The sequence below is a fragment of the Aquila chrysaetos genome, chromosome 7 (genome assembly GCF_900496995.4).
Source record: "Aquila chrysaetos chrysaetos chromosome 7, bAquChr1.4, whole genome shotgun sequence".
In the NCBI taxonomy this organism is placed as follows: Eukaryota; Metazoa; Chordata; class Aves; order Accipitriformes; family Accipitridae; genus Aquila; species Aquila chrysaetos.
The window spans coordinates 34,453,963-34,472,414 of NC_044010.1; the positions used below are offsets into that span (position 1 = coordinate 34,453,963).

Sequence of the window (18,452 nt, forward strand, 5' to 3'; positions counted from 1 at the left end):
GAATGTTTTGAACATGAGAACTAATTCCATATCAGCTTCCACCATCTTAGGTATTTTATACCTCCTCACATGGTACCCGTCAGGCCCAAGCAAAATACAATCTCAAGCAAGTTGCATTGAATATGTAGGCAATGTGTATGCAATGGCTTACTAATACAGCAGTATTGGTGTGGTTCCTGCTGACACAAAAGCTCTTGTCTTGCTAAGAGCTACAGAGGGCTTAGAGGTCAACACAGAAACTGTGACTGACAGTGTACAGCTGCTGTAAAATATAGCCCCATCAGTCAGAAATCACACAGAGGTGATTACTCACGTATTTTTTTTAATGATCTGGCATGATATTCTCCCTGTGTTTATACAGTTATTTCATCAGGGACAGGAGCTACCTATACTAAATATTCACCTCTGGAATCATTTTCTGTTAGGAAAAATTTGGCATATTCCACTACTTTAAAGTTTGCTAGATGCTATTCTAGTAACAGTTCAACTAGCAGCTGAAAATTTAAATAAACACAGAGCACGGTAAGGTCCAACATGAATAAAAATATAGGAAGGTGGTTGCTTGGAACCTCATTTATTCCATTCCTCCTCCCTGCTAATTTTAGACACCTAACATCAGGAATCACTGCCTTCAAGTGTCATCGAAAAGCCAAAGCCACATCCAAACTTCAGGGCCTGTGTTAGGTAGGGTGATTTCCTTGATGAAAATGCTGTTTTCTCTCTACCTGCCCAGCTCCCAGTAAAGACCAAGGCAAAGTATTCGTTGAAAGAGGGTGCAGGGAGACAGGACTGTCTACAGTTAGAGGAGCAAGTAGTCAGGGAGTGGATTTCTTTTAACAGCTTAAAATGTCTGTCTTATAGACTCACGGCAAAGGTGATATTTGAAACCTGTCAGGAGTTCCCATCCTGCTTTGAAACAGTTAAAAGTATTACAGAGCCTTAAGACTTACACGTTTGCTCATGTCTGTGTTTTAAGAAGAGAAAGGCAGAACTTCCTAAAAAGATGTGGGCAAGTGAATCATTCTGGGAGTCTTCAGCAATTTTCTCCACATTAAATAATTATACTGAAGAGTTTCCCACATGTATACCCAATTTCTTGACAGTGGTATTCCAACTGTAAAATCAAACTTCCTCTGTGTCAGAAGACCCTTCTTGCATGGTTGAATGAAAGCAGAAGGTTATGCCACAAGTAGCACAAACTGAAGAGCTGGATGCTATTATACAGCCTTCTTACAGATTTACTTCTTCAGTAAATATGATAATGGTATTATTTTATATACATACAGTAATTACTGAAATATGTCAGCTATCTGTAAACAAGCATTAAAGATCAGATAAAAACAGATTTCTTATGTTTCAGACATGGATTACTGTTAAAATCCAACCCGGAAATTGAAGCAATCCTAAGCATCTTTTTTTTTTATCAGCATTACAGCTCCAAACCATCTGTACTTAATTGTAAGACAACGAATTGTCTAAAAACCAGCGAGGATTAGGAGGACAAAGCTTCTTATGGATAGTTTATATTAGAGAAATTTAACGACTGCTAAGATCACAGCACTCCTTCTGTACTTGTTTTATTTCAGTCAAGTCCCTATATTTATCTTCTTCTAAAATGGAAATACATACAGCATGTTGATTGTTGCCACAGCATCAGTAAGAGGTTTATCAGGGTCTTAAATGTTGATGAGAAATCCACTGTTAGCTTAAGAGCTTGCTGACATTTACTCCTAAAGTTCATGCTGGGCAAGAAGACCGACTGCTGACCTCCAGTGCTCCACTGACTCCCAGAACTGGAGAAACTGGGCCAGTAGAGTAGGATGGGAGGCATTTTGCATACCGTGCTTCACGTATAGCAAAGCGAATAATTTCATTCATGCAGAATGAAGAACAGACATTTGGTTACAACTAGGTGGAAGGGGAGAAATGGAGACATCAGTCACCAAATGGGTCACCCAAGCACAGACTCTTTGGCATGAATGGCATTATGTCAATCTCCTCCTGATAAATACCTGCAATACACTGAGCAGCTCCAAAAATTTTTCAAGTGTCATGCTGTGCTGGTTTTGGCTGGCGTAGAGTTAATTTTCTTCATAGTAGCTAGTATGGGGCTATGTTTTGGACTTGTGCTGAAAACAGTGTTGATCATTCAGGGATGTTTTAGTTATTGCTGAGCAGTGCTTACCCAGAGTCAAGGCCTTTTCTGCTTCGCACCCCACCCCACCAGCGAGTAGGCTGGGGGGGCACAACAAACTGGGAGGGGACCCAGCTGGGACAGCTGACCCCAACTGACCCAAGGGATATTCCAGACCATATGACATCATGCTCGGCATATAAAGCTGGGGAAAGAAGAAGGAAGGGGGGGACGTTCAGAGTTCCCAAGTCACCGTTAATGCATGATAGAGCCCTGCTTTTCTGGGGATGGCTGAACACCTGCCTGCCAATGGGAAGCAGTGAATGAATTCCTTGCTTTGCTTTGGTTGCATGCGCGGCTTTTGCTTTACTTATTAAACTGTCTTTATCTCAACCCACGAGTCTTCTCACTTTTACTCTTCCAATTCTTTCCCCCATCCTACTGTGAGGGAGGTGAGCGAGCAGCTGTGTGTCGCTTAGCTGCTGGCTGGGGTTAAACCACAAGACATGCCCATTCAGCTATGCTTGCATTCTTTTTAATTTATTCTATTTGCTAGCCATGATTTGTTTCAATCACTGGATAGAAAGTAATATTATGCAATTAAATAACAATTCATGAGATGAATAATGAACATCTACCAGTCAAAGTCAGCAGTTCGCCTACAGGCCAACTACAGTACCCTTCATTAAAACATCACTTGGTACATCTTCCAAAGAAATCTGTATCTGCAGAAGAGAAAAACCTGCACATCTGCCAACAGCAACTTCCTTTTGGGGCTCTTTCTTCATGTCTTTAAGGTCATCTTTTAATCCTTTTATTCTCTTAGATCTCTATTTTTTCTCTTTACAAGCTATACGCCTGCCTTTTTCAGGTCCAGCTATCCCAGCTGACCACAGTACTTATCACCCTTGCTGCTGCTTACCTTCTCCCCATCCATTTTTTAATATTCTATGTAATTGTTTTCATAAAAAGGAAATGCTGTAAAACTGAGAAAGAGAGCAGGAAATGCATTGCAACAGTCAAGACCTTTACAGAATCTTCCAAAGTTATTTCAAAGAGAACATTATTGTGGAGGAAAAAGAAAGTCCTTAGGAAAAAAAGGAAATTCAAGCATTCTATAAAACACATTAAAATCTCTGTAAAAGCTTTAAGTGGCATGCCTCCTGGGATCTCTTATGCAGTAAATGAAATGAATTTGCTTTAAAAATAACTGGTAAACTATTTAAAGATGAGTATGATGTTACAACTAAATAATCTACTACTTAAAATAAACATGCACATTTTTCAATATAGTAGTAAATAATTGTGTGCTTGGCATACAGAATACTCTAAATAGTTTTCTGATCTTATAAAAATTGTATACTACTGGCTGAGTCCAGATTACAAGTTTGTTCTCAGTACATTTTCTTTTATGCGTTAAATTGTTACTTTGAACACAAAAATGTCAAATATCATCTAGGACAGACAGTAAGCAACACCACACCATCTCTACATTTTCTCAGTTAAGAGTTATGTTTCAGATTGCTTTATTTGAGATCACGCAAATGGCAGACAATGTCCTTTTTTGTTGTTTTTAAACAAGTCTTTAAACAAAAGGCTTTTCCACCTCCTCAAAGACTTTCATTACCAGCTGTTGCTAACATCTCTATTTTCATTTTAGTTATATGCTTTTCACGAAATTAGCAATGGTTTCAAAAATAGAGAAGAACAATTTTTATTTTTTAAGCAAAGGTAGCTCTATAAGCTTAAATTTAAATAAAAGTTTATTTTACTTCCAATTTGAAAAGATGTCAAAAGGAATAGTCACAGTGATCCAGTTTCAGGTATCGTAGCATAACTTCTCTGTGTACTGAGATGAAGAGTATTTCAGAATTAGTGCTGAGATTCAGCGCTCTGCTTAAGCACACTGCCTTACTGGCTTTCCCAACTCATAAGTCCAATTAAGATTTCAGACTGCATTTTAAAAGCTAAAGAGTCAACGTGTAAACCTTCAAAGCAGCACATCCTCCAGGGCAAATGTCTGTGGCCTCATAACCTCTTTGTCTCAAAGCAAGCTGCTTAATTTGATTTTTTAATGCTCTTTTATACCTATACACATGCCAAACTGTTCTGAGAACTAATCTTTTTCAGGCAAATTTGTAGAGATATGCTAAAAAGGTGCATTATGTCCATACCTCCTGGGCAAAACAGAGCTTCCTGAATGGGACAGTTCAGTAGAATCATGCTCATTTTATAAAATGGCCACAATCCTGAATTTATGCTTCCATACTTTTAAACCAGATCCTATTCTACAATTAATATAGATGATGAAAATTATATACATAGTAGTATTTTCAGGAAATACATTTCTAAAATTGTGTTTCTTTAAGAAACAAAACCCCAAAAAAGAACTTCTAATGCTCTGTAGGACATTTCTTCTAATAATTAATTTCATTTTTCATGCCTGTTACACATTATTACAAAATGAAACAGTGAATAATACAAATTTATTTTTATTCAGGTATTTTTTCTATGCTAATTATTAGTTCCACTCTATACCTCTAACTGAACTTCACTGATTTATTTTAGTTAGACAAGGAAGATCTTATCAAAACAAAGGACTGTTTTATCTATTTCTGTCATGGGTACCCCAACCAGTAACTAAGCACCATGCAGCTGCTCCCTCACTCCCTCCCACCCAGTGGGATGGGGGAGAGAATTGGAAAAAAAAAAAAGTAAAACTCGTGGGTTGAGATAAGAACGCTTTAACAGAACAGAAATGAAGAAACTAATAATGATAATAATAATAATAATAAAATGACAATAATGATAATAAAAGAATTGGAATTTACAAAACAAGTGATGCACAATGCAATTGCTCACCACTCGCTGACCAATGCCCAGCTAGTTCCCGAGCAGTGATCCGCCCCAGCCAACTCCCCCCAGTTTATATACTGGGCATGACATCACATGGTATGGAATACCCCTTTGGCCAGTTTGGGTCAGCTGTCCTGGCTGTGTCTCCTCCCACCTTCTTGTGCCCCTCCAGCCCTCTTGCTGGCTGGGCATGAGAAGCTAAAAAAATCCTTGACTTAGTCTAAACACTACCTGGCAACAACTGAAAACATCAGTGTTATCAACATTCCTTCTCATACTGAACCCAAAACAGCACTATACCAGCTGCTAAGAAGAAAATTAACTCTATCCCAGCCAAAACCAGGACAATTCTTAAAATTTTTTTCATCATTTTCTCACATTTCTTTCTCATTTGGAATTATGAGAGACTGTTTGTACGATTTAGTATATAAAAAAAAAAAAGTTAGATATTTGTTTCATAAAACACAGCTCACAAATATATACAGCTGACATACATAAATCCAAACAGCAACTTCACTCTTGTCCATATGCTAAGGCATGTTCTACACAGACCATACCAACTAATGTTGTAGTTCCCATATGTGTACACCACACTTCTGTCAATGAAACTGTTGCAACCCACAGCGGGGAAGGAAAAAAAAAGGAAAAAAAGTGAAAGCCACAATGCCAAACTGAGTTTGGCTTCCAAACTCTATCTGCTGAGATTCCTCTCAGCCCCTGAGGAAAAGCAATTAAAAATACCAGTAAATGTGTATCCTGCCTATATTCATCTGCTCATTTTACTCAAAATCAAGGACGTTCCAAATTTTCTAGATTGCCTAAAGCAGGTCAGGAGCTCCAGGAATAACTGATAACTTCCAGCTTCTAAAATTTCTCTAGGATTCAGTGTAGATGCTAGCCACAGTGCCTACTTTGAAAATTTCTCATTTTATTCTAGAGGAGCTACGCCAGGGCTGCTGGACATCCCTAAAATTCAGATGAACATTGGCTTATCATCAAAGACTGCAGAATAACACAGACAGTAAACCAGAAAAATGTCTGGGGGAAAAAAACCAAATAAGTATCTAAAGACCCCAAAACTTCTGGTCATTGAAGCTCCTCAAAATTAAAGATTTGATCAAATTTTCCATTAGAAAAAAAAGCCTAAACCAACTGAAATATTTAGGCTTGTCAAAGCAAGATAGTGAATGCTTTGTTCAGGGCACGTTTGAGCTGCACTGAGACAGTTTAGGGGTTTTTATGCCTCTTATTTCCCTTCCAAGCCAGGACCTGCAGTCCTGGATACATCTCACAGGATGAGCCATGCTGACTCATGGCAATGCGTTTCCCTCCTGCCTTATAAAAGATGCTGTTCAGGGAGGAAAGCTGGTCTGCAAAGACAGATGTGACACTTCGAAAGGGTTAACCTATTACAGTTAAATCTTATAATAACTAAGCATTGTTATAATCTTATAATCTTTATAATTACTAAGCATGCCTACCAGATCCTGTTCTGTTTTCTGCTATACAAAGACACACAGACATTCAAGGTCATAAAATAACTGATCTTGTGGACCCAAGTAGATAAAAACACTATTTATGCATGGAAAGCTAACAGAACAGAAGTAATAAAATCTTATAAAACTGTGAAGTGTGAGACAAACAGTGCAGTATTTGTTAAGACGGTTAAAATATTACATAACAATGAAGGTTTTGCAGATACTGCTTAAGAGCAATAGAATAACATGAATATTTATTTAATAATTAACTTGCTTATATTGTATTCTTTCTAACCCTACCCCTTATGTTCTGGAATTCAATGCAATGGAGCAATTAAGTTGATATTTATAAAAATTAAAAGATGAGAGGTCTCTTTCTATGGCTAGAAACTATTATGAAATAATATTCCCCACCCCCCAAAAAACACAACTAACCAACAAAAAAAAACCCATAAACTGCACATCAGAAACACACAGCTCATCTTTTTAACAATTGTTAAGAACAACAATTCCAATCACCTGGTTATACTACTATTCCAATGTAAACACCACACCCAGCAGCTGTGATTAGCTCATAATCTGAGTTTACAATCCCTAAATACTAGCTGGGATTTTTTCATAAATCCTGACTCATTTTCTAATATCACCTCTGCCCTCACAGGAGAAAGAAAGAAAGAAAAAAAAGTTTCAGATTTATAAAAGTCACCATTATCTCCTGATTAGCTTAAAACAACACAATCAACCTAGGCATAAAACTATCAGCCTGGAGGAAGCTAGAGCCTGGACATAATGCACCTGTCCCCTGCTCTCTAAATTGGCTCCCTATTGGATATCATGTCAAGTACAAGAATTCAGTCTGAACTTCAAGCTCCTTAATGATTGGCAACTGGGATCCCTAAAAGACTACCAAAAGCTTGAGGACTACCTTTGCCTACTTTAACATCCTGGCACTAAGGAGAATCGGAGACATCCACACTAGTCTCTTGCCTAGGGAAGTTTTAAGAGCATTTTGCCAAGACACTAAAATCCTGCAGAGCATGCAATGTTAGTACAGATTTCAAGTTACTGTAAAATGTTGGCATTAAATGCTCTATCAAATTACAAAGTCACCTTTTAATTTCATTCATTTCTCTTTTCCATTTAGTATGTGTTTTGGTGAGCCTTCCCTCCTTTTTTAGGAGATATTTTACCCTTAGGTTAGTTTCTCCTTAATTTAGGAACTGATACCGTTATCATCAACTCTCATTTCCCGCAGGGTGTTTCTCCTCCTTAAAACGGTTGCTTTTCTCAGTGGCCCATTCTGGTCTTTCTTACCTCAGATTTTTTTCTCCCACTTTTCTGTTTTTCCCAAATCATCTTTTTCCATTTCTTTTCAACTTATCTACCACCACCCCTTTCTCCTCCATATTCCTGCATTTTCTTCCAAGGCACTGAATTCCCTCCCCAATGCGTATATACTCACAGTTCTGCTCCCGATAACTCTGTCTCTCCCTGACCCTGTCACATCTGTCAAAAAAATTATATCATATTCCCTAAACAGGATATAAATCTCTGAGCAGGGGACCAGTGTAAGTCTATTGTCCTCAAGAGTTCCTTGTTACTGAGGTGGGGAAACAGAGGGATATCTGTTCTTCCTCAATCCTTTCCATCCACCTGCTGGGGAAATCATGTAACCAAAGGGATTGTTAATTTTCCTACCCAAATAGAAGAAGAGACAGCCTACATAACTGGCCTAAACAATACTGAGAAGTGCCAGGGTACAGACCAAGTGATGGGATGCTCTGTTTGCTTACTCTCAGAGCAGACCGAGGGCAATAAGAAAATGACTACAGGAGCTGGGCCAGCTGAATATCCCAAGGAAGAGAACAGCCCAGCTGGCCAAAATTCCTGGGAAATGCTTGCCCCATCAACACCAGTCTAGGACCACACTACAGACTTGGAAACACCAGCAAAGTGGTTCAGACCAAAGTCTTCCAACTGCATTCTTGTATACAGTCACATCAGAGAACCACCTCAAAAACATGCAAATCTAGAATGAGATTCACCTCGTCCAACTTTGGCAGTCTGAGATGATCAGGTGGGCACCCTCTAATCAATGGAGAGAGTAGGACCTTTCCAAAAAGGGATGTATGCTGTTCTAAGGAAGGTGCCTTAGATTAGGGAGGGGAAATTACCCATGTATTTCTATAGCTCATCAGAGGGAGGAGACCAAGACGGATAGTTTTGGTGAGATCACTGGAGAAGATGGACCCTTTCCACGACAGACAGCCTGCCACTTCCTGCTTTGAAACATTACCCCAGTGTAGCGAGCACTCCTACCTTCCAGTGTTTCCAAATGAAGCAGGAAGTGATTATCCAGGGTGGAAAACTATACTGCAGAAAGCATTAAAAGAACTTTATGTGTTGTTTGGATGCAATAAAACTTCAGGCAATGACAATGAGAACCCTCTAAGCTCAATTTAAACTGTGGACAATCCTATAAGACAATGAACTTCTAGGGAGAGTCAGCTCTATCTGGCCATGTTTTAACTGCATCCTTAAAAAACATTGTGTTCTGAGTCGGAGCAATACAGTTTTATGGAATCTGAATTGACACATTACTTAGAAAACTGATTTAGCAGTGGTCATAACTGCTCCAGGAAAGTAGTTTCTCTGCTGCAATAAACCAGGTTTATTGAGTAGTTGTCTAGTAATCAGTCTGCAATATGATTACTATTATTTACTATCACCTGACTTCACTCTTCATTTAGTAATGGTTGACAGATGAACAAACTTGCCAAAAGACTTTCATCTGTCTTTCACAGTGAAAATATTTTCTAAAATATTTTGAGAAGCATTGTACTTTCATGCTTACACACATTTATTTAAATACATATGCACACAGACACAATTTTATATTTTATTTCAGAAGACATCACAGCAGACTAAAGGCTTAGATGCTAAGTCTGCTTTGGTTTAACTGTTCCAGTCAGCTTTTTTCTGTTAATTCTGATGGCTACAGTTGTTTGTTTCATAATTCACCCCGTGAGTGCCTGCTGGAAGTGATTTTAATACCTGATTGCTCTTGGCTTCAAGTAAAGGAACGTCCTTCATCAGGGACAACAAGATGGGGTTGCTGAGAATTTATGAGCCAATGGCAAGATGTGACTACTGGGTAGAAATCACTTTTATTATGTGCATAAAATGGTGTTTGGATTAAAGGACAACTACATTTCTCAAGATGACAACCAATCCAACACCTTAGACAAGAGAATAATGCCTGCAGTTTGGTGCTTGATTTTAGTGAATTTTATGTAGGTTTTCACTTTGACTTACCTAAGAATGTAAGGGATAACTGAAACACAATGGATATTTAGGTTTTATGTTTCATAAAAAAGCAAATTTGACAAAAATATTTTCTGTAAAATAAACATTGAAACCTGCTTAAATACTGAATATAAGACTTTAAAATAACTCTAGAGAGACATGAGTCTCAGAATTTTTTTGATGACTTTCCTTCAATCACATTTCTGGGAGTAATCAAGGTGGTCTCAAAGGTGTTTTTATTACAGGTTTTAATAATGATAGCTGATATTTTCTACCAAAATGTATGCTTGTAGCAATTAATACACCTCGCCATTGCCTTAAAGGTATGGTTTGAGACATCAGAATCTGATGAATCTATCAAAAAATAACTCTTTTAACTATTATAATTCTTGCACATGTTGCTGTATGAACAACCTTAGTTACAGGGGTTTTCCTGTAATTATTTTATAATAATATTGTGAAGAATAGAGAGGAAAATAACAATGAAGACTCACCACAAAATAACTTTTGAAAAGAGAAGGGATTTGGGGAGATTTTAAGGGAAACCACAAACTCATCCAGCAATAACATAGAAAAATGAGATGACCTGGAAGCTTGAAATGTTGCTACCACCTCCCTCCCACACATATCAAATGCCATTTTATAGTCCTCTGTTGGTAGATCCAGTTTAGAAGATCCTCCCTATCAGATGATTTTATGCTCTCCCTGCCACATCCATGACAGGTTCTACTGACTATCACATCCCAAAGGAAACTAATACCAAAACAAGTCCTTTTTATTATTGCTTAAAAAGGAACATTTCATATTCAGAGTCTCATCATGCAAAACCGATCACATTACAGAGCTGGCTGTTATACCCTCCTGCAAAGTGAAAGGAGTGATCAGCTGAGAGAAGAAACCTAACCTGGAATTACAGCTCTAGATAATTTAAGAAGTCATTTTACTATTCAGATCTTAGCAATCACACAAGAGAAACAGTTAAAATGGTGTTTAATCTCCTGTGGAGGGGACAAGGAACAAGTAACTTGAGGAGAGTGGGAAGAAGGTTGAATGGGAAACTCCTCTGGCCGAATCTGCTGTTGGAGGATTATTAACTGCATGGAAAAAGAGAATAAGGAATGTCATGAGCAGGGATGGCTTACTTTGGAAGGCAGGTGCAGTTTCTGCCCCAGTACCCAACTCTTGGACAGTTAATCTCACTGCAGTGTGGTTCCACTGGAGCCTGCTACAATGCACAGCCTCATGCACTGAGCTAAACCAGCTGAGACAACCCTGCAGTGGGACAAGAAAGTCAAAGAGACCCAAATAGACTTCTAAAGCTGGAACTCCCTTGCTGGTCAACTAGAGCGCTCAACTGCACTTACCTGAGTAAGTGCAGCTGCACTGCAAAATGACACTTCCAGTAACAAGCAGTGATTTGCTTAATGGGCCTGATGGCAAAATTAGCATTTGATGATCTGTGGTCACGTGGAGATGCTCTGTTCTTGCTTTATTACCAGCTTTGGTTGAGCAGCCTTTCACCACATCGCAAATAACCTCCTCTTCCTAAAGTACCCAGCTATTCAAAAGAAATTATTTGTGTCAGATGGAATCTGACTCAGGGCAAATTTGTAGTGCAGCTTGAACCCAACTATTTATTGAGGGCAAGAACAATAAAGTGGAGATGTATTCTGAGAAGATTAGATTTGCTGCAATTGTTTCATAGTCCTACCAGTGAGTGCTTTCCTTTCACATATAGCTCTGTTTTTCACCCTTCTCTGAACAGTTGAAGGACCATACAAATTGTAAGTTTTTCTCAGAAGAAAAATCACTATTGTCTGCTCAAAGTGTTCACCTGAAAACTAACAGTCTGTGCTTAGGAAACAACTGGGAACAGAGGGAAGCAGAACAAAGTGCCATATTTGTAGAGGTATTGAGATATCAAAGATACAGTTAAGTAAGATAGAGTTAAGTATTTCTGAAAATACCACTAAGCTCAAGGCATCTACACACCTACACAAATTTCTCCTACAGTCTCAGTGGTGCTAAGATTTCACTTGAGAACATTGTCTATATCAGAGTTGCACAATGATTGCACTCCTGTCACAAGAGTATATAATGTGTTTTAGGACAGGCAGAAAGGTTGCGATATGACTAAGAGGTATCTGATGGTATTTTTAAGTCTATGGGCTTCCTTGTCTTCTCATTGTAGCTGTTTGTGAATAGCTTCAAAGAAAGAAATAAAATCAGTCCAGTGTAAAAAGAAATGTGCCAGGGATAACAAAATTATGCCAGCTGGCCTTTGCCTTATGTTCTTCTGCTATTAGACCTGAAGATTTTGAAACCAAAAAATCACACCATAATTATTCAGTTGTGGTCTTGGCACAGTTTTTGTGCTGATTCTTTTTAGACACAGTCAAGAAAACATTTCTTGACTGCTTTTTTTTCAGCTCTCATAAAAAAGCCACGTCACAATTTATTTTCCTCAGATTTTTTGCAACAAATACATTTTAGTATAGTAAGATTCCTCATCATACGTAATCAGACACCTTATGCTCCAACAGGAGGTACTATACTTTCTTTCTATGCTATTGCTGTTTCCCTCCTAGACTTTATTTCCCAGGAATTTAGATATGATTTCACTGGTGGTCCCTTAACTCAGTACTGCTATTTCTGTCTAATTAAATGAAACTGTAGTTGAACAATAATATTATTATACATTTCCCTCCTTCCTCCGGTCAATAATCCGTCACAGGTTAAGTGCTTCAGATAGGAAACTTGCTGTAGATTTCAAGGAAAACTTTCCTTGAAAGTTCCAAAGACACCATTTGATAGGATTTCTAGTTCTCCTCTACAACTTTATTTTTCTCCCTTCAGAAGATATTTTGCTTTGGAAACACAAAGAAGAACATGGAAAGGTGCCATATGGTGAGGACGTGTAAAACATTGGATTTACATTCCTTGCTGATTCTTGACAGGCGACACAAAGAAAAGTGATGAAATCTGGCCAGGAAGATGACACTGCATGAGAACTCATCAGAGGTGCAAAACTTCAGTTAAACCTCTAATGGATTTGCTATTCAAGATGGAAAATAACCCAGTCAGTAACTGTAAGGATCTATTGATTTAAAGTTAGCATAAACTAGATTGCAGAGAACAGTTAATTGCAAGCTTTGTTTTGGCTTCTGCCTAGTGGTAAAGGTATAAAACTAAGTCAATCAGAGCAGAACTGTATGTTAGACAAAAAGGCTAACAACATCACCTGAGTCCATTCATTTGATAGGAGAGGATGGTAAACCTCTCTCTCTAATTCCCAGAAAATTTGTTGTAACTTACCTCAGTGTTTAAATTCATGCCATTTCAATGAGCTCTCAACAACTTATATTAAGATTTATTTAATTAAGGTTGCACAATTTCCTAAAAACTGTTCAGTCACTGATTTTATAACTCCTCCCAAAATTTCTTACTGGTATGAAACAGCCTGTTATCTCTACACATTTCCTGTTTGTTGTTCATGTTACTCATACCTCATGCTAGGGCTCTGACTACATGGAACACTTCTTTGAAAGTTCATTAGCAAAAATCAAACCTAGGTTTATACAGTATACTTTCCTCTGGCACAGACATAGAACTGCAAGCCTTAACAAGAAAAATATCCTGCATTTATCCTTCAAGAATAGTAACCATATGCTGAAGTACCTACCTGTTCACCAGCATTCATTTAAATAAAAAAAATTGCACGAGAGTAACTAAACTAATTTACTCATTCTTTTACCAACTTCAAATAATGCCAAACTGTACCTCATCAGTATTTTTGAAAATGAAACATCATAAAAATTCAAAGAAGAACACACCATTAAAAAAAAAAGAAGTCTAGGGATACATATATACATTGCTCCTGTGAGAATATCAGCAGTTAAATTCAGTTTAAATCCCCTAAGATGAATTTGTTCAATAAGTATATCAGAGGTATTAATAAAACAAGAGTTCTGTGAAGCAAACATCTTTTAATTCTACTTTTACAGCTCTATTCACTGTAAAACAGCTTTCAGCATTTCTACCATTTTGTAAGCTATGTCCAGTCTACCTCTCCGCAATTTGAGGAGTCTGCAATAATTCTGCATTTTTTTTGGCTAATTTATGATGGTGAAGCTTTATTGAGCATATAACACAAAGAAAAGCTGTACGTATCTTAAAGTTACAATGCACCTAGTAGTAATAATGCAGCAAACATGAATTGTCCCCCCTGCTTATTTGACCAGTGTGGCACAGTTTTAATTCTCTGGCTTTACAGTGTACTAGTAATGCTGTAGATTTTGTCAAAGCAATGAGGAACTTGGGAATGTGCTCCTGCAAAGACACTGGGCTACCTAACCTTATCTAGCAAGTGGAGAAGAGAATAGCCATGAAATAGAGACATTGCCTTTTCAGTTTTGCATAACTTTAGACCAAAACACTAGATACACTTAATTCATTCTTGTATGTATTCCATATTACTCCATGTGAAAATACTTCCTGAAGTGCTTAATTAGCTTAAACATCTAAACCCATCAGTATTTTACCTCTTTCATTTATTAATGAAAAAATTTTCAGTTTAGTCTTTATTTTTCCTCTGGCATGCTTGCTCATATGATGCGACTGACTTTTATTCTGTAGGATATACTTCTGTATTTATAGGTTTCTAGAATATGATGATTATTCTTTGATCTTTTTTTTTCTTTTGATCTTTTTTCCCACCAGTTAAAGCTGTTCTTCTATACACAATTTTTTCCCACATAAGACTTTAAAACCATCCCTTTCTGTTTTGTTTTCACCCTGTTTCTTTATTTCTTGCCTGCTTTATCTTTTGATTTCACAACGGCACTTCATAAAGTTACTTTATTACTCACTGTTTTTTGAATTTTTCTTTTGTAGTAACACAAATGACTAAACTGTAGAGTGCTCTAGGTTGCTGTAACATTTGCTTTCTTTCCACTACATCACACATGCTCCCTATACTCATTCATTTCTGCTTATTCAAATTCTTGAAAGCTTATACTATGCTGCTGTGGTACTGTATTCAGTCTTGCTTAGCACACTGCATTTAATAAACTTAGGGCTACTGTCATTAAAATTTTACGTTTCTAACCAGATATTCTATTAATAATTTGCAGGTCCAAGATGATTCCCACCTCTGCTTGAAATTTCTGTTGTTTGGGTCATGATATAACCCCTCTCGAAGCCTAAAGAAGGTCTGATTTCCCACATTTAAGTCATCCAACAGGTGGCCATGCATTGTAAATCCTATTTATAAGGTTCTCTATGGTTCCCACCTATGTGTAGGTAATCTGAGTACTTGAAACTCTATTTAATTTTAAATCTGTAGAAATAATAAGTCTTTCCCCACATTTTTACTTATGCCACTTCCCACATTTTTTTTTTCTTCTATCGCTAGTTAGGCTCAAGGTGATTATTTTCAAAAGGTATTTAAAGGGAGAAAATGGTAGGAGCGTAGGATACTTCCAGTAGGAAGGGACCTCAGGAAGTCTCTAGTCCAACCTCATGCTCAAAGCAAGGTCACCACTGAGACAGGCTGCTCCAGTTGGGTCTTGAGAACCTCCAAGGATGGAGACAGCACAACCTCTCTGGGCAACCTACTCCAGTGCCTAGCTGTTCTCATGGGGAAAAAGTTTTTCCTCACACCTAGGCTGAAGCTCTCACTTCTTGCTGTTGCTCATCCTCCCGCCATGCACCTAAGAGTGGCCTGCTGTAGGTCCCCCCTGCAGCCAGGACGTGCTGTGGCCTCCTGTCCAGCTTGCTGCCCCAACCCCCAGGGCCCTTCCCGCAGAGCTGCTCCCCAGCCAGGCAATCCCCAGCCTGTGCCCTGCCGGGTGCTTGGTCCACCCCAGGGCCAGGGACAGCAAGGTGGGTTCATGCGGATGGAAATCAGGAAGCACAGCTCCTGCTTGTCAGAGGTAGCAGAATTGGGCAGACGCTATGAGTACAGATGAGGCAGCGAATCTGAAGTTTGCCCCCTTCACACACACCTGCTCTCTTATTTATTATAGGTTTCAATAAAAATAATTTTTTAAAATATAAAACCAATAAGCAGCAGTGTTTTGATTTCTGAGTTTGCAGCTTCCATTCTTAAAGAAAAAAGATAGGGACAGAAGAGATCCCTGAATGTGGCATCTTGAGGATTTGCCATTGAGCTCTAGTCCCACGCTGAGGCAGACTGAAGCTCACTAATCATGGTGTTTTCCAGCCAAGAATAGTACTGTTATCAGCCACATGCAGGCTTTGACCCCCAAAGGCTGCCTATTGTGTGGCAGGCCAGCAGCATCTTGGGCCGCCAGCAAGGACAATAGATTGACCTGCTCAGCCTTTGCAAATTGAAGCAGCCTGCTAAAAAAAAAAAAACAGGTTTAATACCACTAGCTAGCTGAGAAGAAAAAAAGACACAAAAACATCACGAATCTTCACCTGTCACTGGCAGAAGCAAATACCTGCAATGAATCTGATCTAGAGAGCAAAGAATAGTGTTTCAGGACAGAACAATTGAATGTATTTATCCAATTAAGAATGGTGCACATTTAGATCACATATTTTATTTTCAAATAAATGGAAAGATGAGACAATAAACTGCAGAAACATTGGAATGAAACAGAGGTACTGCAATGAATATGCAGCACAATGCAAAAATAAGAGAAAAAACTAAATCACAATACAAGAATTGGAAAAGTAGTTCTATTTTTTTAAGGCTACCAGCTAAAAAAGGGGGAAAAAAGCCAAAAACCATTAATCACAAGGAGATTCACTTTGCATAAGGATATTTTCCTTGCAGAGATAGCATGGCTTTCTGGAATGTTCTAACTGCTAAATAAGTTAAAAGATTAGTGACTCTAAAAAAACAAATTTTCAACAAAACTGAAGATAAAGGTTTTCCACTGGGCTATGAACCCCATCTGTGTTGGGTTTGCAATAAGGGGTCTGTTTATACTTTTCTAACACCAATAAAAAAAAATGTTAATGGCAATTATACACATACAGAGAGCAGACTATACAAAAAGCATAAGGTAAAAGCACTAATTTAATTTCTACCCAGCAAGAGTTTCAAAGGTACATATCCCTCCCATTTTTCATATTTAATGATACATTGCATTATGCTGACAAACTGGTATTTGAGCCTTATTAAATTAATTAGTAAATAAAAATAAAAAAATCGTTCCTGCATAGAGGTGAATTCATCCCTGCACAAGGAAAACTGCAGCCAACTTCAGTGCTCACTTGTCCACTGCCTCCCAAATGCAAATTTCTGCACTTTCTAGGCCTTGAAGATTGCAGAACTCAACTGAAACGTCTTAGCAGAAAAAATACATATTTAGAGGACTAGTCCATGAGATGGAAACGTAGGGTCATTAATTGTTAACAATGCTTGGTAAATGATAGCAAATACCATTTGGCTTTGAATTATTCATCTCTATGTATTTACATGGCCTGACAAAGAATTGCAGTTGGAGAGGAACCTTTCTGGCCTGCAACATATAATTTCTTTACCATGTTTTCTTACACTAACCACAGGAAAACATCTTGACTAATTAGAGCAGGGTTCTCAAAACAAAGCAAATATTTCCTTTCTCAAATTAAAACAGCACATCCCACAGACTTCAAGGTAATATAAAGAAATATGCCAAACACTACAGCCCCAAACACTTTTTTATGTAAAAATTAGTGCCAGTCAAAATTCACAACCATTTCCAGACTCCTTTGTATCACAGAGTTACTGACTTTGGAAAAATAGCAAGTCATATCATGCCTAAAATGCAGCCAGACCTGTGACTTTGCATTCAAATCATCTTTTCTAAACCTCATGTGAAGCATTTTCAGTTAAGAGAAAAAAATCTCTGTGTAATAACTACATTCCTGGTATTGCAAAACCACTTTCAAAAGGCCTAATACTTTCATTTAAGCAACATTATACATTGCAGATTTCAAAGTTATACAGCATGTTATTGCTCATTCAAACAGAAAGATCTTTGCTGTAGAACTTAAAATCCAGTCCATTATTCTATCATAAACATATGCAAAAAAAAAAAAAAAAAAAGAAGAGAAAAGCACAGTTCAGGTTGTTATGCTTTGTACTGATAATTACCTGATTCTGTATGCTAGAATTTATTATCGTGCATTTATCTTCCTTTCCGGGACTCACCTGGGTAATTACATTAGAAAGTAGTCACTGTGGTTTCAGAATAAGATGAGGATCAATTTTTGACAGGTCACCATTGGCGACAATTAAAAGCAGCTGCTCCTAGCAGTTGGGGTTACGCCGGTATGCTAGTTTAATGCAAACCATACAATCAATCCATAACGTAAATATCTTCTGAGGACTCAATTAATGTTTGATTGAATGAACTTAGACATTTTACAAGTCAGAGCAAGTAAAGTACTTAGAGTTATCAGACAAATACTGATTTAAATAATGGCAAGGATGTGAGTACAAAAGCTGAAAGAAGGTGGGTAGTCGGAAGCAAAGGGTGGCAGGATTATCTTCAGCTCACATCAAATTTCCCTTTTAAACGAAAAGCCCCACACGGTAGACGGTGGCAGAGAGGAGAGAGCAGTGCATGGCTGCCAGAGCACGGCCCCAGCCCGACATGGCGGCGAAGGCCGGCCAGCTGCCCGCGGCTCTGGGCTGCCGGCACCCTGCGCGCCGGCTGCCA

At 38.2% G+C, this 18,452-nt stretch overlaps 1 protein-coding gene and 1 long non-coding RNA gene across 4 annotated transcripts in view; one reads left to right on the plus strand and one right to left on the minus strand.

Annotated features, from left to right (window-relative positions):
- Window positions 1-18,452, minus strand: part of DSCAM (DS cell adhesion molecule) — a 475,910-nt gene that overhangs the window by 290,534 nt on the left and 166,924 nt on the right. The gene's annotated exons all lie outside the window — the stretch shown is intronic.
- Window positions 1-18,452, plus strand: part of LOC115343732 — a 124,619-nt gene that overhangs the window by 103,385 nt on the left and 2,782 nt on the right. Inside the window, exon 4 of the long non-coding RNA XR_003924262.1 lies at window positions 14,907-14,984. This is a non-coding gene — a long non-coding RNA (uncharacterized LOC115343732). The remainder of the gene's footprint in view (window positions 1-14,906; window positions 14,985-18,452) is intronic.